The sequence below is a fragment of the Galeopterus variegatus genome, unplaced genomic scaffold (genome assembly GCF_000696425.1).
Source record: "Galeopterus variegatus unplaced genomic scaffold, G_variegatus-3.0.2 Scaffold1734, whole genome shotgun sequence".
In the NCBI taxonomy this organism is placed as follows: domain Eukaryota; kingdom Metazoa; phylum Chordata; class Mammalia; order Dermoptera; family Cynocephalidae; genus Galeopterus; species Galeopterus variegatus.
The window spans coordinates 271,135-296,303 of record NW_007727845.1 but is presented as its reverse complement, the minus strand read 5'-3'; positions in this window follow the sequence as shown (position 1 = coordinate 296,303).

Sequence of the window (25,169 nt, the reverse complement as noted above, 5' to 3'; positions counted from 1 at the left end):
TTGCAGCACTTACAGTTGATTCAATTTTGAGATTCTCCCACTCCACTGCTTCTAAAACATTCCTACAAAATATATAATTAATAAAAGATTAAAAACTTGCTAACACTGGGGAAAATTAGACAGTTTAATGATTTTTATAATGATGAAGAAACTGTTCATTGAAAGATTTAAAAAAGTTACAGTTAGGTAAACATTAGTCTTTAAGTGTCTGAAAGTGAAACTTTGTTTATATTTATTCTAAAAATTTATTATTTTAAATTATTTTATAGTTCCTTAAAAGCATATAGTGTTTATACTTGGACATTTTAGATTTTACAAAAAATAATCCTATAAATAGTTGAATGACATAAGCATATTAATTATAGGACACAAATGAAACTATCTTTTAAGAGATTATTTGTTTTGCAAAAAGAAACTGTGGGGAAAAGATTAGGTGATCTATCCACCCAGTAATCAGATGTAGATTATTAAAAAACAAAAGTTTAAGGCCCACTGCAATTACAACAAAAACAAGAAAAACAGGAAAGTAAACTGTGCTATAATATTCCACAGTGTCTACTTCTGACATGAAACCTGGTAGTACAAAGATTTGAAGATGTTTCATATGAGTATATGCTCTTAGAAAAACTTGGAAGAATATAAAGGAAAAAACATTTTATCCAGCCTCAAAATAGGCCATTTATTTACATTTTTTCATTTTGGATAAAATATAATTATGAGTTACTTTTCCTTAATTTTTTTTTCTAGTTAAATTTGATTTACATTAGGTTCTCATTGAGTTACCNAGTTACTTTTCCTTAATTTTTTTTTCTAGTTAAATTTGATTTACATTAGGTTCTCATTGAGTTACCTAAGTAAACAAAAGCAACACCAATTTTTTAAAAAATCATATTTTGCTGATGACCTTTCTTTAATTTTCCATCAGGATGGGGAATAGTGAGAAATATTCAACCAAATTCTCCCTAAGTCCCCTGAACTTTGCCATTTTTACTAGTGAATTTTTACTAAGTTCAATGTTGGTTATAAAACAGAAAAGCAGACAAGTTTTGATGTAACTTTTTTCATTGGGGAAAAATATTTATGGTGTTTTGGGAAATACATAAATCAAATAAGTCAATGTGGTTACTACAGAAATAATAACCAGAATTACAAAACACGGATTTCTTTTTTTGTGTATTACTTTATTTGATTTTTTCAATAACCTATTGAGGTCCCTATTACTACATCATAATAAGAAAAATACCTTAAAAGGTTTATTTATTATTTATTTTTAAGCGTTAATTCAATTTGTCATATCAACTCTGTTAATATGAATGGTGGAAGTGAGGTCTATTACAAGTTCAGTGCCTGGAGAAGCAAGACTTTTTTGTGCTGGATAATATCACATCACTTTCATTTGAAGGGTGTTTACATTTCACAACTAGCTTTCCCAAATATAATCTCATTCGGTTCCCCAAACAACTTAGTTTAAGAACTTGGACAGATACTACATTCTCATTTTCATATGAGGAAACTGAGGCTGAGGAAGTTTCAATGATTTCACCAAGGTAAAAAGTGAGATGAGTCATAGCAGGTATTCACTCCTGAGTGGTATGACTTTAATAATGTAAAATGCTGGGTGGACAAAGAACAGGCACTCAAGGAAGCAGACTAGCAAAGGAGTTGTTAAGCACATAATTATTGCTGGGAGTGGAAAGATTATGGAAATACAAATCTTTTATAAATATTATCACAACAAATCCAAATGCACACTGATATTGTCAATTCTATAGGCTCAGTGTGCCTCCTAACTTCCTACCGATTTTAGGAAGTAGCATATATATCAAGAAAATCATATTGACTTTAGAGTCAATAATTCTTGCTCTTAATCTGCATGATTTTGGTTTTGTGAGAAATAAAGGAGTATATATAATGGAAATTCTCCGAACTTTGCATGAAAAAAGGCACTATATAAATATTGGTATTAGTATCATCATTAACATCTATAATGCCTGTCACCTCTCTACCTCAGAGACATACAGTGAACATTTGAATGAGGTAATGTCTGTGAAGCCTTATGAGTTCTCTAAATGAGAATTAAGATATAAACACAAAATGTTTTTATCAATAGAGTATTAGGTGAATCTGGTCTAGACAGAAAGTAATAAAATTTGGATAGTGAAGTAGACACTGACAGCTTTTTGCAAACAATGTTGGTGACTGGGTACCACTAGTTTGAATCTTAAAATATAAATCTTTGTTTTACGATCATCATATTAGCCTTAATTAAAAATTTAAATATGAATTGTGTAAACACTCTATCCAGAGTAAGCTTATATTTAACAATCCCATCCCGTCTTTAAAAATACAACTGCCATTGTTGTGTTATACCTGATGTTATACAAGGAAGCCAGTTTCTGCATAAAGAAAAGATTATTGCCATTTAATACAATTGCATCCCTTATTTATTTATTTATTTTTTTTGGTAGCACTTGTATAAATCCTATGGAAAGAATGAACTGGGGTCATTAAGTGTGCAGGTAGAACAGATAGGGTTTTGTCATTTAATAAGATTATCTTCTTCATTCATCATTCTTGTGATCTTGCATCAGTTTACAGATAAGCTGAAATACATTTTCAGAATGCATATACAGTAGTCATAATCTCCCTATGCAAGGAAGTTTGCAATGCTGCTTTGAAAATAGCATTTAGAGACACCACTAGTAGAACCATACAGACTATTTTAGGAAATGTTGCTTGATGAGTAATCCTCTTCTGCTTTTACTAGTTTCTCTGCTGTTGATGGTTATCATAAGCAAAACGATAATCTCCTCACAGGGAATCCTGCGGAGTGACATTTAAAAAGTTTAATATTTACTGCTGTGATGTCATATTAGCCTTATATAAATTGAAAAAGGATTCCTAACCTAAATAAATTAATTAAATGGTTTGTCCTCTGCCAGAAGGGGAAAAAAATAGGACTTTAACTGTAAGTTGGAGTCTTCATTACTATTTTAAAGATATCTTTCTTTGGTTCTAGTATTTAAATGAACCCTTATCTTTAGACATAGAAATTTTAAAATTCAACTGCATGATTGCAAAAAGACAAATGCACCATGGATGCTTCTGTTCTATCCTGTCATTACAATATCACAGTGCTTAGGGGAAAAAATATGACAGAACTGGTGTCTTTGTGTTCAAATAGTACCTTCAGAGTCAAACTGAAGATGGGAATTGGAGAGTATTTATNTCTTTGTGTTCAAATAGTACCTTCAGAGTCAAACTGAAGATGGGAATTGGAGAGTATTTATGGACAGCCTCCTACCCCCTGACATACACACAATAAAAGGCATCGTATGTGCCTGAATTTAGGTAACTAAAAGAAATTTATTCAAGGAGCCACTAAGTTACAGAGAGGCAGCCCTACTTTGTCTCACTGCAGTCGAGAAAAGGTTACTTCTTGACATCAAGTCAGATCTCAAGGCCTTAATATCTTATCATCATTGGGAGTAATGAACAACAGAAGAGAAGCCGGTGTTGAGTCACTTTCTCTCTCTCAGACGTGCTTAGCTATTCCTGATTTCTTAAAATCTGAAAAGCCAGAGGCTATACCAACAAGTCACCTGTTATTTCAAAGGAAAGTTTAAAACTATATGGAGATTACTTTTAAAATTAATAGTCCTGGGAAGTTCCCTGAATAGTTTATTTGGCATCTGCCTATTTGATCAGTATTTTTCTGTGACTCTTGTCCAACTCATGCATTGAATCTGGATTTATCTCCACTCCCTCCCGCCTTTCCCCATTGGAGGAATAATTGCTGTTCTTTTCAAATCTCCTAGGATAGTCTTCCGCTCTGCAAAGTTGTAACAAGATGTGACATCCAGTCCTAGTTAATCAGTGTTCAGCCCAAACCCACAGTGGCAGTGAAGGAGGTGGCACTTACAATTTGCCCGTGACACTGACCAGGTTTTTAAGGAATAAGAGTGAGGGAGAATAGCATAAAATACTTAAATTTTTATGGAAAAGGTATAACTTGGTGAAAAAGCACCATCATAAATTCCCAAAAAGTGTATCTTAATGATACACTTAGAGTAAATCATTTGCCTTGAGAGACAGGAGGTCTCTGGTGACCCGGATTGCAGCCACAAGAGACTCCTAGACTAGCTACTTTCAGCTAAATGTACTCTCATATTAATATTTTAAAATGCCATAATGCCTCTCTGAAAACCTCAGAGGACAGATACATCAATTTGCAAGGTCTTCACTCCAGGAAATAGAAACAGGGATAATCTGCCATTAAAAGAAATAGTTCATTATGTCTGCTTCTTGGGAGCACATAAACTATGTCCCTCACATACTTAAGTTGCAAATCCTCACTTTAATGTGAAGGGAAACACCATGCCCTAGAGCTTTATTGTCCCACTGTTTATTAGTACAAAAAGGTTTGTTGTGGTATGAAATCTTAAGCTTGTTGCAGTAATCAATCAGCTTCAAAGAGTCCTTACCCCGAGCCAGATTCATTACAAATAAATCAATTAAACATAAAGTTTCTATTTTCGGGAGGTTCACAATGCAGAATAGAAGCAAATGCATCACAGTTAGAGAAAGGAATTTTCCTGGAGCAATGTCTCTTCACAAAGAGCCCTTTTGCCTTTATTGCACCATGGAGCACATGCTGTAGTTTGCTCTTTTATTTTAGTTAATTGCAGACATTCTTCTTCTTAGCATATATTTTTCATTGGGGAAAAATCACATCCATATGAAAAAGATATGTGGTAAGCTAAAAATATTGCTGCAGGCAGAAAAACATAAACAATTGGTTTGTGTCTTCTTGTCATTATCAGCCTGAACCTCTAGTGAAGCATTTGGGCAATTTCCACTCTCAAAGCTTTATTGTATTTTTTTCAGCCTCTGCGCTAAGATTGTTTACAGTACAGGCAGCTCAGAGGCAGATGCAAAAAAAAAAAAAAAAAAAGAAAAGAAAAGAAAACGCAACAAAACCAAAAACAAAGCAAAAAAAACCCCAAAACAAACAAAAAAAAAACCCTCTCAATATCTCAATGTAAGTCTTCCTCATTATTGAGACAAATACAGTACTACATGTTCTAAGGCAGAAGGCCTCTTTGGTGCACTTTGGGTTGTAGCGATGGGGGAAAACAGGGTTTCAAGACACGTTCCATCTAAGTCAAACTTAGCAATTGAACACTATAAAAGCACTCATCAGTGACTTCCTTAATTTCTCAAATATTTTGTCCTAATGTGTTTTTAATAAAACTAGCTGTTTGCAGAGATTCCTAAGAAGTGAGAGCTTTTGGCTGTGAGAGAGGCCAAAACCAAATGATTCCTTACAGAATATAGTCAAAGTCACTCGTGCCATGGGGAGTAGGGGTGGGGTTGGGTGGGGGACATGTGTGAGGGTGTGGGGTGTGGGGAGGGTGGAGAACAGATTGGTCTTATCACCCTGCTTGTATAATAAAATGCTAGCCAGTCCAAACCCCAAAACAAAAAGATAAAAAAACTCAGCATCCCAATTAAGCATATTTCTCTCCACAAGCACTGCTAACAGTTGTTTTGATGACATACGATATGCTCTACATATGGTGACATGTGACCGTGCACTTCTGGAGCCATTCCAGAAACAAAGGTAGAGAAATGACCAAATATAACGGTAGCAATTCCTATAACACCCTCTGCCGGCCTCCAAGCAGGGTACCTATTCAGTAGGATGTATAAAGCCTCCGCTTAAACATTTCCTCACAGGTTACAAGATGGTGTTTTTGAGAGAGAGAATAACACCCTCTGCCGGCCTCCAAGCAGGGTACCTATTCAGTAGGAAGTATAAAGCCTCCGCTTAAACATTTCCTCACAGGTTACAAGATGGTGTTTTTGAGAGAGAGAAAAAAGTCATCTTTTTCCAAGAATTGAGAGTGTGACAGCGCCAATTTGTTTGTCTGTGATGAGGTTGCATAAAGACCCCTCAATGGTAATAAAACACCTGTTCCGATCATAAACAAAACACGCTGGGAAGAGAAAGGAAAGCATTGCGTGAGCTCTTGGCAGGCTTGTCCAATACGCGTTGAAAACTTCTCAAGATGCGTCATTTTTGGAATGTGCATTCCTTCGATTCGTCATCCTCAACAAAAAACTTCTAAAAGTGTGTGACAATACAAAAATCCATTAATGATAATATCAAATGACCTAATATTTACATTATTAGAATATGAATGCTCAGGGGAATAATGAATTGTGTTTTAATCAAGTAAATCAGACCTTACAATGGGAATGTTTAGTATTTACTAATGGGCAGCATGTATGTATTCTGCAGAGCATTGCTTCATCCATGAAAGCAAATGTTTTTTGTTCACATTTGTTATAGAAATGTCTACTATTAAATCGGGTATTTATTTACTTTCAAGGAGCTCTAGACTTCTTAGAATTGCCTTCAGATGTATTTCAGATACTACAGAGATCATTTGCACGTTGATTTACTTATATCCCTTCATCTAAAAGGTATTTGAGGTGAAATGCAGAAAATACTTCTTAAAAAGTCAAGATATTTTAATTAGAACCCACATCAACAAGCACTGGAAAACATTAAGGATAATAAAACATTAAGGATAATAAAATAATTAGGTTATTTTTATGAAGGAGGTTGATTGAGAGCACTACCATTAAACAGCTTTTGCTACTTCCTCTACATCCTTACTGAAATTATCTCATATAACAATGGAAGATCACGCTGTGTTCTCTTATAAAATTTGAGGGCCATTTTAGGGAGTTTGGAACTGATGATTTTAATAAATATTTTTCTTCTTTTGTAGAATATTCTGTTAGAAGTTTAGATTCTCATTTTTCAGCATTCAGATAATTAAGAAACATCATTAGACAAAATAATTTATCACACAACAAATTTTTAAAATTACATTATCTAAAATAAGATATATGCTTTTTAATTGGTTCTCAAAACACATCTGCTTTGGTTATTTTGACTGAATTAGTAATAGACCAGTTTGGTTAAAGGGGTTAAATCGAATGTATAGACATAGCCAAAATAACAATATTCTTGACAAATATGCTGTCATAAAAATCAAAAGAATGAGGACAATAATGATGGTGACGATGAAAGAGATAAAGAGGAGGAAGATAAAGTTAGTGTGATTTTGCCATCATTGATGTTGAAAATTTCTTTTCCACTCTAAATAAACAAGAGAATTGACTTTATAAGAAGTTTCTGAATTATGGGAGTTAAATCATGAGATGTATCCTTCTGTGCTATTACTAATGCAGAGGAGAATACTTACCTTTATATTTCTTATCATAGGAAAGCTTTACCTAATTGTTCAAAATATGTTATTAAACTATTTATAGAAAAGTGCAAGGGTAAGAATACTTGAACATAGTCTGATTAGATTATTTGAGAGAAGAATTTGACCTTCTTTTGATAACCGATTTATAACTATTCTAATCACTATGTTGGTATTTTGATAAAGTTTTTCAGGAAAATTAGAATGAGAATTTTATCACTACTGTTTGGCTCATACGGAGATTTAGAAAGAGAAACAAAGATTGATGACAGAATAATAAATATCCTAAGTTGTTGTTGTGCATTTTCTCAGTAAGATGTAAGAGTGTTTGGATGAACAGGAGGTTAGCTTCTGCCTGAAGGCGGCCTGCTACCCATGCAGGAGATTAATCTGAGAGCCCAGACTTGTCAGCTAGTCAGAAGAAAGTTGATAAAAAGCTTCAGTGCTGAATCCAGTGACCCCTTATGTATATAGACTGGCATATAAAGAATTCCTTTTTTGTTAATTTATCAGTTTATACATTATTTCTATTTTAACAAATTATTACTTGGGAGGCAGAATAAATATGACTGTGGGAATAGGTGTCCATCACTCAGAAGAGAATTTACACAGTTCAGGAGGCATCAGATTTTTTTCTTGGTAGCTTATTTTTTTTCAATTTCTCAATTATTGTATTGAATAATTTGGAAACCCTGAACTTTCCACTGAAGTTTGCTACAATCCATTTAAAAAAATACATTATGTAGAAAGCATTTAATGCATTTTCTGCTGAATCTGTTTGAGAGTATATCCTGCCTACTTTACTGTGATATTTCTGGCTTTGTGGCAGCTGGTATCAAGAGAAGGAATGACCAGTCTCCTATCTGAACCCTAGAAGCAGAGTATTCGGAGCATGTTTGGACCTGCCTAGATCTGTTGAAACGTCGTTAGTGGGGAAACTTCTCTGAGAAGGCAGTTGAAACAGAGTGCTTTGAATTCTTTGCACTATAATAAGTTACTTATAGTATTAGAGAAAACTCTCATTCCATCTCAGCCTAATTAAATCTCTGAGCTCACCATTCCAATTAAATGTTTAGAGTCAGGAGTATCAACATTCATCTACAGAATAAATTTAATGAGGAAATTTTAGCGTATTCACTTTATGAAAAAATTCATTCATACAGAAGTTAATGTTAAATATTCTTTAAAATTGGCTTGTGGACCAAAGATGCTATTTAGCTTTCTTGGGCTAGTGAGTAGAGAAAGCGGATTTCAGAGCTAGAATGGAAAAACTGGTTAAGAGGTAGATGCAACAGAGAAAGCCATTTAAAGTTTAGCAATGAACAAAGAGAGAAAAATAAGATGGTAGAAGAGAGAAGAACTTCAGGATTGAGTAACAGCAAAATGTTTATCCAAAGTATGGTGTCAAGGGCAGTGGGAAAAGAGGGTCACCATGGTCAAGCTTCCAAGAAGCTCTAGAGGGTTAGATCATTGCAAAGGAATAACCTGAGCTCTAGCAGTGGGGCTGAGCCCTGAGTACAGGGGAGGAATTCACTGGGATGGTTTTGCCCTTCTAAGAAAGTATACGGTGGATTTATCTGTTCCAAGTGGAAGAAAGAATGGCAAATTTGGGGATTGAAGAGTGCTAAGACATTTAGAATTGTTTCTGTGAGCAATATGTAAGAAGATTCATGAAAGACCGAGGAAGAGTTCAATAAAGAGATTTGAGAGAGCCACTGTGAGCCCAGTTCAAATGAGACAACTCTGATTTTGATTCTATCTTTAGGCTGCTTTGACCCACTTTGAAATATCCCAAAGGGTCACAACTTTTCTGCCTTCTCCCTGAACTGCCATGGTAAGGTCATGGTCTGTTTGCCTCAGGAAGAAAAACATGTTTCAAATCTTTATCACCTCCAAAATCAAATTTCATTTGTTTCTTGCACCATATCAAACTAATGTGGTAAATGTGCTAATATAAAAAGGGATAGTAATTGCTTTGCCTAGCCCTACAAGACCTGTTATCATTCCCTCCCAAGTAACATTATTTTTTAGTAGGGTAATTTAGAAAATACTTCTATACCTCAGAAGAGAAATACAAAGTTGGGGAGTTTCAGACAAAATGGGGGGCTTGCAACTTCTGTTAGCAATGGATTTTGAAGGATTTCTTAAATCCCATCACATCATATAATTGGCCACAGGAAATATAAAATATATTTGTGAGTGTATATATATATATATATATATATAAAATACATACATCATTATATATAAATATTACTTGTGCATTAGGGTTATTCTTTCTTAAAAACCTAGAGAGAAAAAATTGTGCTGAGCTGTATAAATATTCTCTCTGATTGCACAGTATATAAAAATAAAATGACACTTTCAAAATACTTTACCCTGAAAACTTTTCTATTACTTGGGGTAGCTCTTCTTAACTGCTTCCTTCATGTTTGGTTTGTGATTTACTGGGACCATTTGGAGACAGCTCATATTTTCTAGACATATTGTAGGTATTTTAATGCCTTAATCAATTTTTGCCACTTTAGTTCCTCTGCTGGGCTAGATTAATCTTCCCCTAGGTTCCCAACTTTCAAAGAAGAACACTTATCAAAATCATCTTTACAGGAAAAAATGAAGCTGCAATTAAAGAAAAGAAAAAAATGTTCATCTCTCCCAGGTCATTTATCATGAATATTGTTAACTATGATATAAACAGCCTTTAGAGTGAAGACTTAAAATAAATATGTGATCTTCAGCTCTCAAAACTGTGTAAAAATGAATATTGCTTACTTTTTAAATTTAATTTAATTTTTATTTTTACGGTACTATTATATGTCACTTCCAAAATAGTAGAGATGCCATACCTAAAACATGTGGTATAAATGAAATGAGGTTTTAAAGCAGGGAAAAAGAAAGTACAGGAGGGCATGGGAAATCCTCTATAAATGAATCTCTAGTATTTAATTTTGGGAATATTTTATTCAGTAGTGATACCAGAGGAGAAGGTCTGGGGAAACCTGATGGCCAGCCTCAACCCACCCCATCCGCTTGCCATGTTCTTGACTTTGCCACAGGACAGAATTCAAGAGCACAGTCACAGTAGAAAGTGAGAACAGGTTTAATGAATAAGAGGTACAGATTTCACAGAGAGCTTGAGGCCTAGCTCTAGAGACTGAGCAGGGTCCACACCAAGTTTAATATTAAAGTAAGAAATACACACTTAAAGCTTAATACAGAGTGCAGGCTGGCCCCAGAGAGAAACAGCCCCACCTTCTGCTGGGATTCAGCTTTTGTAGTTTTGCTAATACATATTCATGCTATTTAATTAATGTTCAATTAAGGGAGTGGTTCCCAGTTATGTAACATAGTCTTGCACATGCTCAGTTGGTCTCCTTCTAGGGTATATTCATTGGTCAAATTCTATCACATGCACTGAACATATTCAAGAATATTCTCTGCTCTTTAGCACCCCTGGTGGAAGGTCATTCAAAGGATAAACTCCCTTCCACTGAGCATGCCCAGTCACTGGGGTCATATAAGCCTATATAAATACCTTTTATTGAGCATCCTCAGCTACTAGATTTGCATAAATGCAACTCTTGTGGTCTCAATCTCCCTCTGTTGGTACTGAAAATAGGTGCAACAGGCAACAATAACTCTCCTCTAGGGGATGGCCTAGAGGAGGGGCTTGAGACCTCGGGCAAAGGCTTAAAACCCAGAGGAGTGTCCTGAAACCTGAACCCAGGTAAAATGAGTACCTCCTATCTCAGTAGGGCCATGTTTATCTTCCCCAGGTTCTAATCTCCACCATGAGCTTCTCTGGGCTCATTTGGTTTTGGCATATATGTGACCTCTCCTTTTGACAATGGTCTTCGCAATCTTGCTTTCCAAGAAGGCCTCAGTTATCATACAAAGGAACTTAGAAGAAAGAGAAACAGTTGCTTTGCTCTTCCGTTGTAAGGAGAGAGACAATAAATTGAATTGACTACTTTTCTTCTTCCTGTCTCCAGAAGTAAAAGGGTACCAGAAATATAAAGTCTGACCCTAACTAACTTTTAAACATAACATCCCAAAGCATATAGCTCTTAAAATTTCCCCTGTGATACCATTCCTCTTGTGTAACTATCAGTAAAGAAAGAAACCACATTCTTAATTCAGAAATAAGCTAGAGCTGCTTCTCTGGGTCCTCTTGATGTTTATATTGATAAAAGCATTTGAGACACAACTAATTTGCAGTCCAGTCTTAGACTTCCAGGATCATTCTCAAAGAAATATTTTTTAAAAACACTTGGAAATTTGATGAGAGCATACATTTTCATGGAATGAAATAAAACTTGGGCCACCTCTAAAATAGATCTAAATTATTCCTTTCTTGAGCTAAAACTTTCAAATGGGAAAATTTCTCCCTCTATCTTCGTCAAAAAAAAAAAAAACAAAAACAAAAATGAGAGCAATATTTGCCGTCACTTTATAAGTTATACTGAGAAAATATGGTTCTGGTCAGTAATTTTAAAAAGCTTTATCTAGAGATGTACTAATTACTAAAAGCCTTTGTGATCATCATTTGTTGCTTTCATTGATGAACCTAGAAATAACTCTGGATAAGAGGAAATAGAGGAGAAAAACTTCAGGCTGACAGACAAGAAAATTGGGAAAGGTAGTCTCCTGGACAGACTTCAATATTAACTTTTTGGAATATATACAGTGGGCCTCAGTTTCCCCAGCTGTAAAAGGAGGAGTCTGAGCCAGAGTACTCTGTGGGGTTCCTCCTAGCATTAAAAGTCTATGTTTAAAAGGCTTTGTGCAAAATAGCAGCTTCAATTGTTATCAAAACAGCATGGTACTAGTATAAAAATAGAAACATGGACCAATGAAATATAATAAAGAATGCAGAAATGAACCAACATACTTACAGCCACATGATCTTCAACAAAGGCATCAAGAATGTATGTTGGGGAAAGGACAGTATCTTCAATAAATGGTCCTGGGAAAACTAGATATCCATGTGTTGAATAGTGAAACTAGACTTCTACCTCTCACCATCTACCAAAATCAACTCAAAGTGGAATGAAGATTTAAATTATAGACCTGAAACTACAAAACTCCTAGAAGAAAACACAGAGAAAGTGCTTCAGGATGTAGGACTGGGCAAAGATTTTATGAATGAGACCTCAAAAGCACTGGCAACAAAAGAAAAAATAAGCAAATGGACTATATCAAGCTAAAAAGCTTCTGCACAGCAAAGGAAATAACACAGCAAAAAGACAATGTACAGAATGGGAGAAAATATTTACAAACTTCACATCCAACCATGGATTAATATCCAGAATAGATAAGGAACTTAAATAACTTTAAGGTTAAAAAAAAGAAAAACAAATAATCTGATTAAGAAATGGGCAAAATAGCTGAATAGACATTTCTCAAAAGAAGACATACAAGTAAGTGGACAACAGGTATATGAAAAAGCACTCAACATCACTAATTACCAGAGAAATGCAAATCAAAACTATTTTGAGATATCATCTCACCCCAGTTAGACTGGCTATTGCCAAAAAGAAAGAGAATAGCAAATGCTGGTGAGGATGTTGAGATAGGGGAACTCTTATATTCAGATGGTAGGTCTGTAAATTAGTGCAGCCATTATGGAAAACAGTATGGTGGTTTCTCAAACAACTACAGAGAGAACTACCATATGATCCAGCAATCCCACTACTGGGTATTTACCCAAAGGAATGGAAATCATCATGTTGAAGGGATACCTGCACTCCTGTGTTTATCACAGCTCTACTCACAATAGCCAGGATATAGAACCAACCTAATTGTCCATTGACAGATGATTGGATAAAGAAAAATGTGGTATATATACACAATGGAATACTATTCAGCCATAAAAAGGAATGAAATTCTGCCATTGGCAGCAACATGGATGAGCTTGGAGAAAGTTAAGCGAAATAAGTCAGACACAGAAAGAAGTTCTTTATGTTTTCATTCATAGGTGGAAACTTAAAAAAATAAAAATAAAAAAAATAAAACAGAGAGAGAGAAAGAAAAAAAGAGTGAATAATAATAATAAGTTGAACTCTCAGAAAGAGAGAGCAGAACTGTGGTTACTAGAGACAGGAAAGGGGGAGGGGGAAGGTGATAGTAAGAAGTCGGTTAATGGACACGTAACAGTCAGATAGGAGAAACATGCTCCATGGGTGTACAATCAAGCTAGGCATCTATAATTAGCAATAATTCACTGCATGTTACCAAATGGCTAGAAGAAAGGAGATTGAACTTAACATTTCTCAGCATCACAAAGAAATGTTAAGTTTTGTAATTACCCTGATTTGATCATCATACATTGTATATATGTATTAATATTCAACTCTGTACCCCACAAGTGTGTATAATCAATACATTTCAATAAAAAAATGGCAGCTTCAACACTGAAAAAAGGTCTGCAACAAGGAAACCCCAAGAGATTACAAAAATGGCAATTCTTGACTTCTCAATGTTTCTAATTTACCTTAAGCCATTTTTTAAAAAATATATGTTCATGCCCTTAGGTGAAGTGTATATTATCTTTCTTTGCTTTTATGTACTGTCTGCCCCATACATCTGTGAACATCCATAGTAGTGAACTCGAGTCAGACAGGAAGGGCAGCTTATGACCACCACAAAATCTAACGAATCGGAGACACTCTGAGTGGGATGTTGATGCACCTTCCTGCTCTTGTTTAATTAAGGATGCATGTTTGGAAGTCTCTTGATAGGTTAAGCAGAAATCTGATTTTGTCCTTCAAAAGAAAACTGGTAATGATATGCTATGTGAACATGTTTCCTTTTCTGCTTAGCAATTTGCATAGGCTCGCTCCCTATTTGTCTCTTGATAACCCCATCAGTCTCATCCCTGCCCTCCTGACCACAGGGCCTGATTGCAGTAATTCCATTTTAGTGGGGCTTTCAGGAGGACTTGGCTTGTGCATTTAGCTTGAGCGGCACGTTGGAGTGATCCTGCCTTCCTGAGAGTGAGCTGCCGAGATCATATTATGCCTGCCTTGATTTCTTTGTAAAGGCTGCCTATAGAATTTCATATTGATTTTTAGCGGGTGCTGTTTCATTTTTAACTCCTTTGTAAGCCAAGAGTCTGGTTATATTAGCGTCTCTTCCCCATCAAACTGACAGGCACTGGTTTTCTGCTTTTCGCGGACTCTGCCCTTTACTCTGTGGTAGTTCTTCCACTATAGAACTTGTTGCCTTTATTGTTTTTGTTGTTGTTTATTTGTTTTAAAAATCCCAGAGCAGAATAGTGCAAGGATATAAGGCTGAAGTGCAATTAAAAAACAATCTAAAATATAAATGAGTAAGCAAAGAGCTTCAAAAAACAGCAAGGAGGGTACAGGATGGCTACCCATGGCAACCTTCCATTGGTCCGTGGAGGGGAGAAGAAATAAGATTTGCCAAGTAATATGAAGCAGGGTCCAGTTGTCAGTTGAACACTGAGAAATGGCTACAGGTGTGACATCCTGAAAGCATATCTTAGTTTCAATGTTTAGCAACTGGCTGCTCCTCAGAACCTTAATTTGGCGTCATTTGTCATAAAGTCTGACCTTCAGCAATACAGATTTATACGTGACACCACACTACATAAACACACATTTTTTAGTGCCTTGGAATTTGCAAAGCCTCTCAGATCCATTCTCTCATTTGAACTTCAGGAAGGCCCTGCACAAAGGCAGGGTAGCTTTTAATATGCCCATTTTAGAGATGAGGAAACAAACACCAAGAGACCACATATTAGTCAACCAAGAAATATATAATAAAACCGGAACAGGAATTTCAGTTTCTTAACACTGAACTTGTTGCTCTTTAATTCCGTGGCAGTCCTCAAGTAACACAAGCAAAAATATAACTATAGCATATTCTTTGCATCACCTTTAAACTTACAGTTTCTTATTTATTTCCTTGTCTTTGTACTTTCAGGGTGTACTTTCAGATCTGTCTCCAGCACAGCAGAGTTACTTTTATCACAAAAGAGAATGACAGAAATCAAGGTCTCCATGTTAAGCATATTATTCTTAACTGCTTAGGGAATTTTCCCACTGGATTGCCCTATTGTATTTTAAATTTTATTTTAGCTCTATTTTCTTGTCTGTAAAGTGAAGGGGCTAGGCTATGTTCCTCTCATTCCATGGTAGTATGATTAAGAGAATGGGAGGTGAAGACAGAATCAGAACTGCAAGTGAATATGATTGTCACAGAATCACAAGTACAGTGCATTATGCATGTTTTAAAACTGGATATAGTATTTATATTCTAAAGTGTTTCCTTATGAATTATCTGCATCCTTCAGTGTACTGTTTAGTCTTACTGCAAACATAATCCTTACACAAATTCAAATCAATTTGTTTAACCTTCATATAAGATACTTAAAATTTTCAAAATGTGTTTATGTCCAAAGATAAAATGTTTAGTTTTATAGAATTCTCTCAGTTGATATAGGGTTTTGCAAGACTGACTGTAAATATCCACTAAAATACTTACATTTTTCCCCTTAGTCATGACTTTCTAGAGTGCGTAAGCATTAGCAATCATTTTAAATTTAGTGATTCCATCTTTTTTACTTAATGCCTCGCTGCTATATTTGTAACCAAACCACGTATTTCAAATTTCAAGAACAAATGGGCTTTGGAAATGCTTATGTTAGACTCAATAATTACCTTTCAAAAACATTTCAAATTTGAAATGAGATAAATGTTCATTTTATATTGTAATAATTCCCCTTATTGCATACAGCTAAACTGATTGGTCATAGAAGTAATCTGCTAAACTAAATATCATTTAGCTGATAGAACTAGAGGAACTTAAAATATTCAGGAACTCAGATCAAAATAAGATTCATAAATACACTCTCATAAAGCCCTTGGATAGACACTGACTTTTACAAGACTCTTGGATTATACATAGAAGGTTTCAGTTTGGCGCTTTGGAAACAAGAACGCTAACATCAGCATCAACAAAACAACCACCACAACACAAAGCCCGGATAAATGTATTTAATTCATAAAATTTTCTCTTTCTTCAAATTTAATTTGTATAATACCATTAGCATGTTCTTAGTAATAAGTCATAATTAACCCTTTCATCTTTCTTTTATGTTTCTAAATAAATAAGAACTCAAATTGAGAGGAAACTTATGGCTTTATTTCTGTTTTTGATTTCTGATATTTTATGTGCAGAAATACAAACCCAGGCTACATGACTCTTTTTCAACTTTTGTGCATGATTTCACCAGAGAATTTATTTGCTGCAAAGGCCACCAGACCATTTTTTTCTTCTTAACACATAACACTGACTTTGTTCTCAAGTTTTTTGACATGATGGCTTTTTATTCCCTTAAGTTTATTTCCTAAGTAGGAGATGATCAAAATTGGTGAAGAGCAAACATATTCCCTTAATAAAATCCATAGTCATAGTTACATTTGCACACAGCCATGACAGTAAAACCAAAAACCAGGCAAAACTCACCACTTTTTCTAAAAAAAAAAAAAATACCTTTCAACATGCAGCTCAGGTTCATTCAACAGCTCGAACAGGTCTGAATGTTTTTCCATCAACCTGGGTCACTGCCTGCACACACTACGGGTGATTTCTGGTTTCAGATGGAACCATTACTAACCTTCAGTGTGCTGAGGTTTGCTTTGAGTCTTAGAGTTTATTCATATTGAAAACCAGGAGATATAAACCGAAATAAAAATACCACGTTCAAAGAGTTGCCTGAAAGTTGAAACCACCCAGCCTCATGCAGCTGCAGCCATTGTGATCCTATGACCAAAGTTTCTGGGCGGCTTACCCTCAGTGACGTCATTAACAGAGTAATTGCCCCCAATTTTTATACACACATCAACTGGTGATGATAGGGCATGGTTTAATTTTTCTAGTCTTTTTGCTTATATCTCAGATTTATTTTATGTGGGGCTTACTCCAGTATCATCATCAGAAAAAAAAAAATGCAAAGAGGCAGAGCCCGAGCTCCAGAGAGCACATTCTCACTCTGATGTTTCAGATACAGAATCTTAGAGTGGACTTAAGAGGAACCAGCTGTACGGGAGCACGTATTGATGACTTGGTTGGCAGTACTTCCCCGCTGAGTGCCAGGCTACAGGTGCACTCCCAATCAATTCCCACATAGCTACAGTTCAGTGAGCTCTTCTGAAACAAAAGAGCATGGCACTGGAGGCTGTGAGATCCAGAAACATCAGAGCAGAGTCCAAAGAGAGCAAATCTCCAAACAAAACAGAGTGCAGTAGATCTAAAGAGACAAAGTGGCAGAAAATAAGGGAGAAAAAAGACAAGGTGTAAGATCTTGCTAGTTGTAGGATCAAATACAGAGAATTGCCCTATGTTGTACAGAACAGATAACTGTTGTTGAATTACGTGAAATGGAAGAAACAAATACAGTACTTTAAAAAAAAGACAGAGAGAGAAGTAATAAACAGTGAAACTATTACATACATGATATACATTAGCTTTTAGTAAATAAATTTTTTATAATAATAAAATTTGATAGTAGAGCAATTACAGCTTGAAAACTGACTTTGCTTACATTTTATCTAGAACATTGGTTGCTGTGTTTTGCAATCCCTTTTGGTGCATCCCAGGTTCTCCTGTGAGAGTGTTCTGTATCTTTGTGTCTATGTTTATGAATTATATATATATTTATATATGTATATTCCATTTATAATCTGATAAATGGGACCTGCTGGAGAGTAAAAATGTCTTAAGAGAAATTTAAAAATATAAAATATTTTATGTTGAATTTTTAGAAACAAATTAATAAAAATTAACCTTTTAAAACTCGAAAAGAAAAATATTTGATTTTCATCTAGTTTGAAAAGCTTAAATTGATTTAAAATGTACAGAAATACTAAGTGATTTTAAAAAACATTTCTAATAGAAAAACAGCCGGGCCTTTTTTTGTGTTAATGTTACTGGCCTGTAACTCAATGATTTAAAAATATGAGTTTTATTAAAAATTCTTCAATATCTTCTTGATGCATATGATCTATTGTTAAATTGGGAAAGGGTAAACAGATGACTTAGGTAGAAATCCATGATGAACTGAAAACTAAATGTTACTAATTTGTGTAGTAAGCATCATGGAATAAAGAAATCAGAATCAATGAACAAAAACAATCATATTTAACTAAAGCAAAAGCGTAGGCATGCATTTTTAGTAGGTTTTATAGGACGTGAGAGATACGTGTGAAATAAAAATTTCAGAGCTGAAGTTTCTAAGTGGAAGATGAGTTGTTTACAATATTGTGAGGTCTCTTTTGAAAGTGTCTTATACAATTTCTTTCTAAAGTAGCCCACACACAATTAACTAGCCTGAACAATTACACATAAAATTATAATTATATATATATATATATATAAATATATATATACCTTTGCCTTAGACACTTTTTGCATTTTTAAATGTAGGCATGCATTTTTAGTAGGTTTTATAGGACGTGAGAGATACGTGTGAAATAAAAATTTCAGAGCTGAAGTTTCTAAAGTAGCCCACACACAATTAACTAGCCTGAACAATTACACATAAAATTATAATTATATATATATATATATAAATATATATATACCTTTGCCTTAGACACTTTTTGCATTTTTAAACATACATTTCTTTTTAAGTTGAAATTTTTAATAATAAAAACTGATTATATAGCAATTAGCCCTTGACAATGACTTTATTTACATAATCTCAATAGATTGATCAGTTATTAACCAAGACTCTTGTCCTGTGAGATATTTACAATACCGTCTAAGAAAACAGAACAAACATCTATTTTTCACAAGCTCCTTTTCCTTTTTCAGCTTCCAGGAATCAAGCCCGACAGTGATGAGATCAACAAGCCTCCCTCAAGGTAAAAATATCTTTCTCTTCTGACCTCCCCTTCTCTGTCCTCATGGCACTCCATTCAATAAAGTGCAAACTATCGATGGGTTCACTATCAATCAGTAAGGACTTACTGAGTACCTTTTCTAAGAGGCACAGAAATGTGCAAAATAGGCCTGGACTGGAAAGGGTTGGGGTAGGATGACAACTTAACTGTCTGTGTGCATTTGGGCAAATCACTTTCCCACCTGCTCTAGTCTTCATCTGTAAAGTGAAAGTGAGGGAAGGTTAATTCTAAGATTCCTTTGAGCTCTCATGGTATCTGCACATATTTACATATTTATTTCTTGGGGTAGGAAGTGGGAGGGCATTCAGAGAAATAAATTTGAAAGAGTTGAAATGCTCTGAAATATACAGTTTGTTAAACTTATTCCAAAGAAGTACAGATGCTATTTTTCTCCTCACCTGCTTTCTCGTTTTAAGGTTTATATTTTCAGAACGACACTTCTGAATAAATAGATGGGGCAATAAAACCAGCAGTTTGTTAAACTTATTCCAAAGAAGTACAGATGCTATTTTTCTCCTCACCTGCTTTCTTGTTTTAAGGTTTATATTTTCAGAACGACACTTCTGAATAAATAGATGGGGCAATAAAACCAGCCATAAAAGCAACCCAGAAAGGTGGCAATAAAATATGAATCATGGTTCCCAGGGTCAGTAACACCGTCAGAATGTACATATCACTGCGTATGACACTAACAACTGTTGTGTTCTCTGGCGGGAGGCATATGCTAACCTAGGACTGAGCAGACATTGAAGTGAAAGGGGAAAAATGACATAAAAGAAACTCTCTACGACTCAGAGCCAGTCTGGCTGAAAAAGCTACCATTTGGAAGAGTTGTAGCTGAGTCCAGGTACGATCCAACAGATGAAATGGGAGCCAACAAATTGAGGGAAGCAATTTCTATCTTTGATTCTGTCCTTAACTTGATGTGTGATGTTGAAGAAGATTATCAACCTTTATATATCAACTTCTCCACAGTGAGCTGGGTGAAATAACACTTTCTTCTCAGTTGTATGTGTTTTTTTCCCCCTAAGACTATAATATTTATAAAAGGTTTTTAGTCTCTTTATATGGAAGAACTCCATACAACCAAGAAGAAGAACTGTATTCATTTTCCACTACAAATGTTCATGAATTAAAATGAACAGTGTCAGAGCAATTTGCTAAACTATATTTTGTAAATACAAATAGGAATTTTCCACATCATATACAGTTCAGTCTATTGAATTAGGATGAACATTAACCAAAGAGAATACAATAGAGGAACTATAATTTAATAATGGTACTAGACAGCTGCCTCCCACTTAGCAAGAGGTTATAATTATTTACATTTGGGTGTAGAAAGAAGAGAAAATGTGTCATCTTTTTGGTTACTACTTGCATTCAAAATGGAAATGATCATCTCTAAAAAGTGCAGTCAGCAATATGAATTAATTAAAATCATTAACTTTGATAGTGGAAACAGAAACATATCAGATAAAGAATTTCTCTAGTTCGTGACAAGAGGTTTTCAATGAGAAGAAAAAATCTTGAAAAGAGAGAGAAAGGATATCATGACTTTTTGACATATTACAGCAGCCACATATCCAACAGTAGTTCACACAGTCATGGGAATACACAGGAGAACCACAGATTCTAGTGGTCTGCACCTTGCCTCCTGTCTTTCACTCAGAATTTTTAAGGCTTATCTTTAGTATGTGCACTGCTCCCCGGATACAGATATGTGTTAAAACCAGGGATAGTAAATAGAATGCCTCTCTGAATTCACTTAAAATAGAGACCTTTTCCTGTCCAGCCACTTTGTGATAATCAAATTTCTATTCGATTAGCAACTAGATTTAAGAATAGAAGATAATCATAGATAGGGGTGCTTTCCACCATCTTCTGATAAAATTATGCTCGTCTATTCTACAGTCTTTCCTAAAATATTAAATTGACCATGAGTTTGAGAAAAGTCTTGCTTTGCTGTATGTTCTCTGTCACTGAAGTAGTTTTAAGGATAAGATGTCATTCTATGCTCATGGGTATGTCTTTGCCAGTTTACTAAGGGTGAGTGAGGTCATGATACCCAGCACATCTGGACAGACTAGGGGTTCAGAGTGATGAGACCTAATAACTCCATTTTGGAGAAAACGGCCCAAACCAGGACCAATTAGGAAACATGTACAGTAGAACAGAGTATTGGAATGTGCTAGAAAATAGAATATTTCCAAAGAGGTAGATTTAGTGGTTTTTAGAAGTAAGGGGATTTGAGCAACTAGGAGGAGTTAGGTGGGTACTGGAAATATTTTACCTAAAAGAGAGCTTAGAGATAAGTTTTACCAACTTCACATCTCTTCTGAGATCATGCTCAGAAAACTTTATTTATTTTTCAGACTATCTCTTCTAAGATCATGCTCAGAAAACTTTATTTATTTATCAGACTTATTTTTATTGTGTATTCTCTAAATACCTGATATTTGAATAGATTTAGCAAACTGAAGTTACCTATCACCTTATAAAATGCTTCAAAAAACAACATTGTAAAGCTGCATCCTTTTGGAACTCAAAGACTGTACCCAAATTCATATATACTATATGGGACAAATAAAAAGTCATCCATAAATTAAATATTTATTGAGTAACTAAAACATGCTGGGCACTGTTCTAGGTGCTGGGTATAACTTAGAGAACAACTGAAATACCGCTGACCTCATGGACTTGCATCCTATAAGGGAAAAAATATAGATGGTAAGCAAATAAATACAGAAAACATGAAGTGTGTCAGAATATCATAAGTTTATGGAGGAAAACAAAACAGGGAGAGCAGATAGTGTCCAAGCTAGCAGATAAGGTGGAGATGTGCAATTTCATTTAGAAAATTCAAGGAAAGCCTCACTGAGAAGGAGACATTTAAACCACTATGTGAAGGATCTCAGGGAAAACTTACGTATAGCATTCAAACAAGTCCTACAGCTTTCAAATCGTCTCATATAAGCTCAACTGTTAATGCAACATATTTGAATTTTAAGTTGATTTTTTTAACTTTTATCAATATAGATTCACTCTCATGAAGTTCATATTGTAAAAAAATATAATTATTCCCCACTGTCTATTATCCAAGAAAAACTGAAAGTCTAAGATCTTGAGGGATTTCACTTTCTTAAATCTTTACACTTCTCTATGAAAGCACTTACCCCATAAGAAAAAATGTAATCTTAGTCCTTTACTGTAATGCAATGTGGTGTGTAGCAGAAAGCTGAAAACTGAGAATTAAGAGACCTAGGTTCTAGTTTTATGATTTATACGTTAACTATTAACCTCAGTTTATTGTTTGGAAAATGAAAGCATTGAACTGCTTCAACATTTCCCAAAGGGTGTTCCTCAGAGCACTAGTGCTGGTAATACTTTTAAATAGCAAGGGAACTAATGGACAATTAAGTTTGGAAGCATTGTTTATCACATGGCCTCTAATTGGAGAGTCCAAGGGCATGTCAGCAAGTTAAAGAACCTGAAAAGGTATTGAACAAAAGGAACCCAATTAACTGTCAACTTTGTTTAATTCAAAGTTCCTAAACATACTGAAACAAACTTGGAAAAAGCTAAGATAGATCATAAATGCTAATTTTTTTTTTACAGTTAAGAGATTATGTGATTTTTTTTCATTGTTATTTTCATTCTATCAGTAAAGATAGGCTAAATTATGCTGAGGTTAACAGCCACCCCCAAGCCTCAGGGACTTCAAACAACAAAAGTTATTTCTCCTTATGTGTCATGTCCACTCAAGTTTTGGCTCCACACTTAGCTCCACAGTTTTCTCATTGTGATTCCCAGTGGGCAGGGCAGCCGCAATCTAGATTATCATCTGTCATTGTGACATTAGGAAAGAGAGCCTAGTGAAACCTAATTGTAAGGCACATTTGGGAATATATACTTGTGCTTGGGAAGAGTGCAGGTATCTGGTAAAAACACTAATGACTCCATATTTACCTCCTGACATAATCTAAAGGTTAAATTAAATGTAATAGATGCTGGATTTTATAAACTTACGTTGTTGAGTGCTACATTTTGTTGTATTCTAATAAAGAGCACTGGACTTTATTCCTGCAGGCAATGGTTTACTTGTGGTTAAGTTTTATTCTTTTGAGACTTGTTTTCAATTTCTTTTAGGGTAACCTTTTTCCCTAAAGCTAATTTAGCCCTACTTCTAAGGCATGATCTTTGGTGGCCTCTACTGAATGTTCTGAGTATTTGAGTAGGTTTCTATATTCTGGCTAGTGGGAACTAAACAATTCTTGGCCCTGTGTGAACTCTAGCAATTATTTAGTACACACTCCTCATCAATTATTCAATTGTTCTTTCCTCAGAAGTTGTTTTTGCCTAGCCTATTAGGGTTTCACTATATGCATATATAAGTTGGAATTAAGCTAAAGATTCAAGGAGCCTCCTCAGCTTATTTTTGGAGCTCTTTCTCTGCATAGCTTCCTCCTGTACTGCCCAGCAAATTTTACCTGTCACTTCACTCAGGGAGGCTACCAGGCTCTATTTGGATTTCCCCTCCCTGTACTGCAGTCTAGAAGTTTTCTCTAGACAGAAATCTTGAACAACTGTGGTTCTCATTTCGCTTGTTTCCTTTCTCTTAAGGATCACAGTGCTGTGCTGTCTGTACTTCAAAGTATGAATATAGTTATTTCCTATATTTTGTCTAGTTTTCTAGTTGTTTATGGCAGGCAGTTAATTCCAAGCCTTATTACTCCCTTATGACTGGAAACCCGTCTCCTAAATCTGAATTTAGCTCCTGTTTTGTAAACACTTTGTTTTCAGCATGGCACAGCACCATGTCTTGGAGGTCAACAAAATGGATTTCTTGTTTTTCCCAGAAATAACAGAAAGCTGTAAACATGAGCAACTTCAAACACCGTACTTTCAATTTTCTGAAATATTTCTCTTGGAGCCAATAGAAAAAGTATATACTGACCTAGGTAATTGTAAAGATATGTAAGCAAAGAGACTATTTCTAAGGCAACTAACTCATGTTTCCCTGAAGCATGAATTCATAGTAAAACTACTCCAGTTTTTATAAATATTTATCTCGAAGTCAGGTAGAAATTAAAATGTATTTTCAAGGAGGTAGTGTGAACTTAGTCTCAAAAAACATATACATGATATTTCTACATGATATTACTATTAACAGTATTATACATGATATTATTATTATAATACAATATAATAATATTATACATGATATTTCTTGCTAAACCAATAATTTGAGTTACATTTGAAGATCAGGTATCTCCTAGTACTAATTATGACATTTAGAAATAACCTGAAAAGTTATCATGAAAGGGCTGAAATCCAGACTGTAGTTTGTGGTTGTTGCTGTATCCTAGTGCCTATCTCAGGCACGTAAAAGGTTGACTGAGAGATATTAATCAAATGACTGGATGAATGAAAGATACTGTGATGTAGAGATGTTGTGATGTAGTAAAATTCTTTCTTAGAAGAAAGGCATTGCCCTTTACTTCCTTGTAGTAGTGAGTCAGGCACGTAAAAGGTTGACTGAGAGATATTAATCAAATGACTGGATGAATGAAAGATACTGTGATGTAGAGATGTTATGATGTAGTAAAATTCTTTCTTAGAAGAAAGGCATTGCCCTTTACTTCCTTGTAGTAGTGAGTTCTGAGAAAGTATTTAAGGCCAGGAATGGTGGGTTTTAGCATCAGACAAATGGATGGATATACTTCTCATAAGAATTCTGGAGTCTGTAATAATAAATAATAAATAAATGATGCTATAATGATGTAATAAAAATAATGAATAATGAATAATAATGATGATGATGAATAATAATGAGTATAATGAATTAATCATGTGTACTTCCTATGCACCAAACACTGCTCTATGCATTCTCTATGTTTACCTAATTGATCCTTTACTGCAACACTATGAGGCGGATACTATCACCCCATTGTAC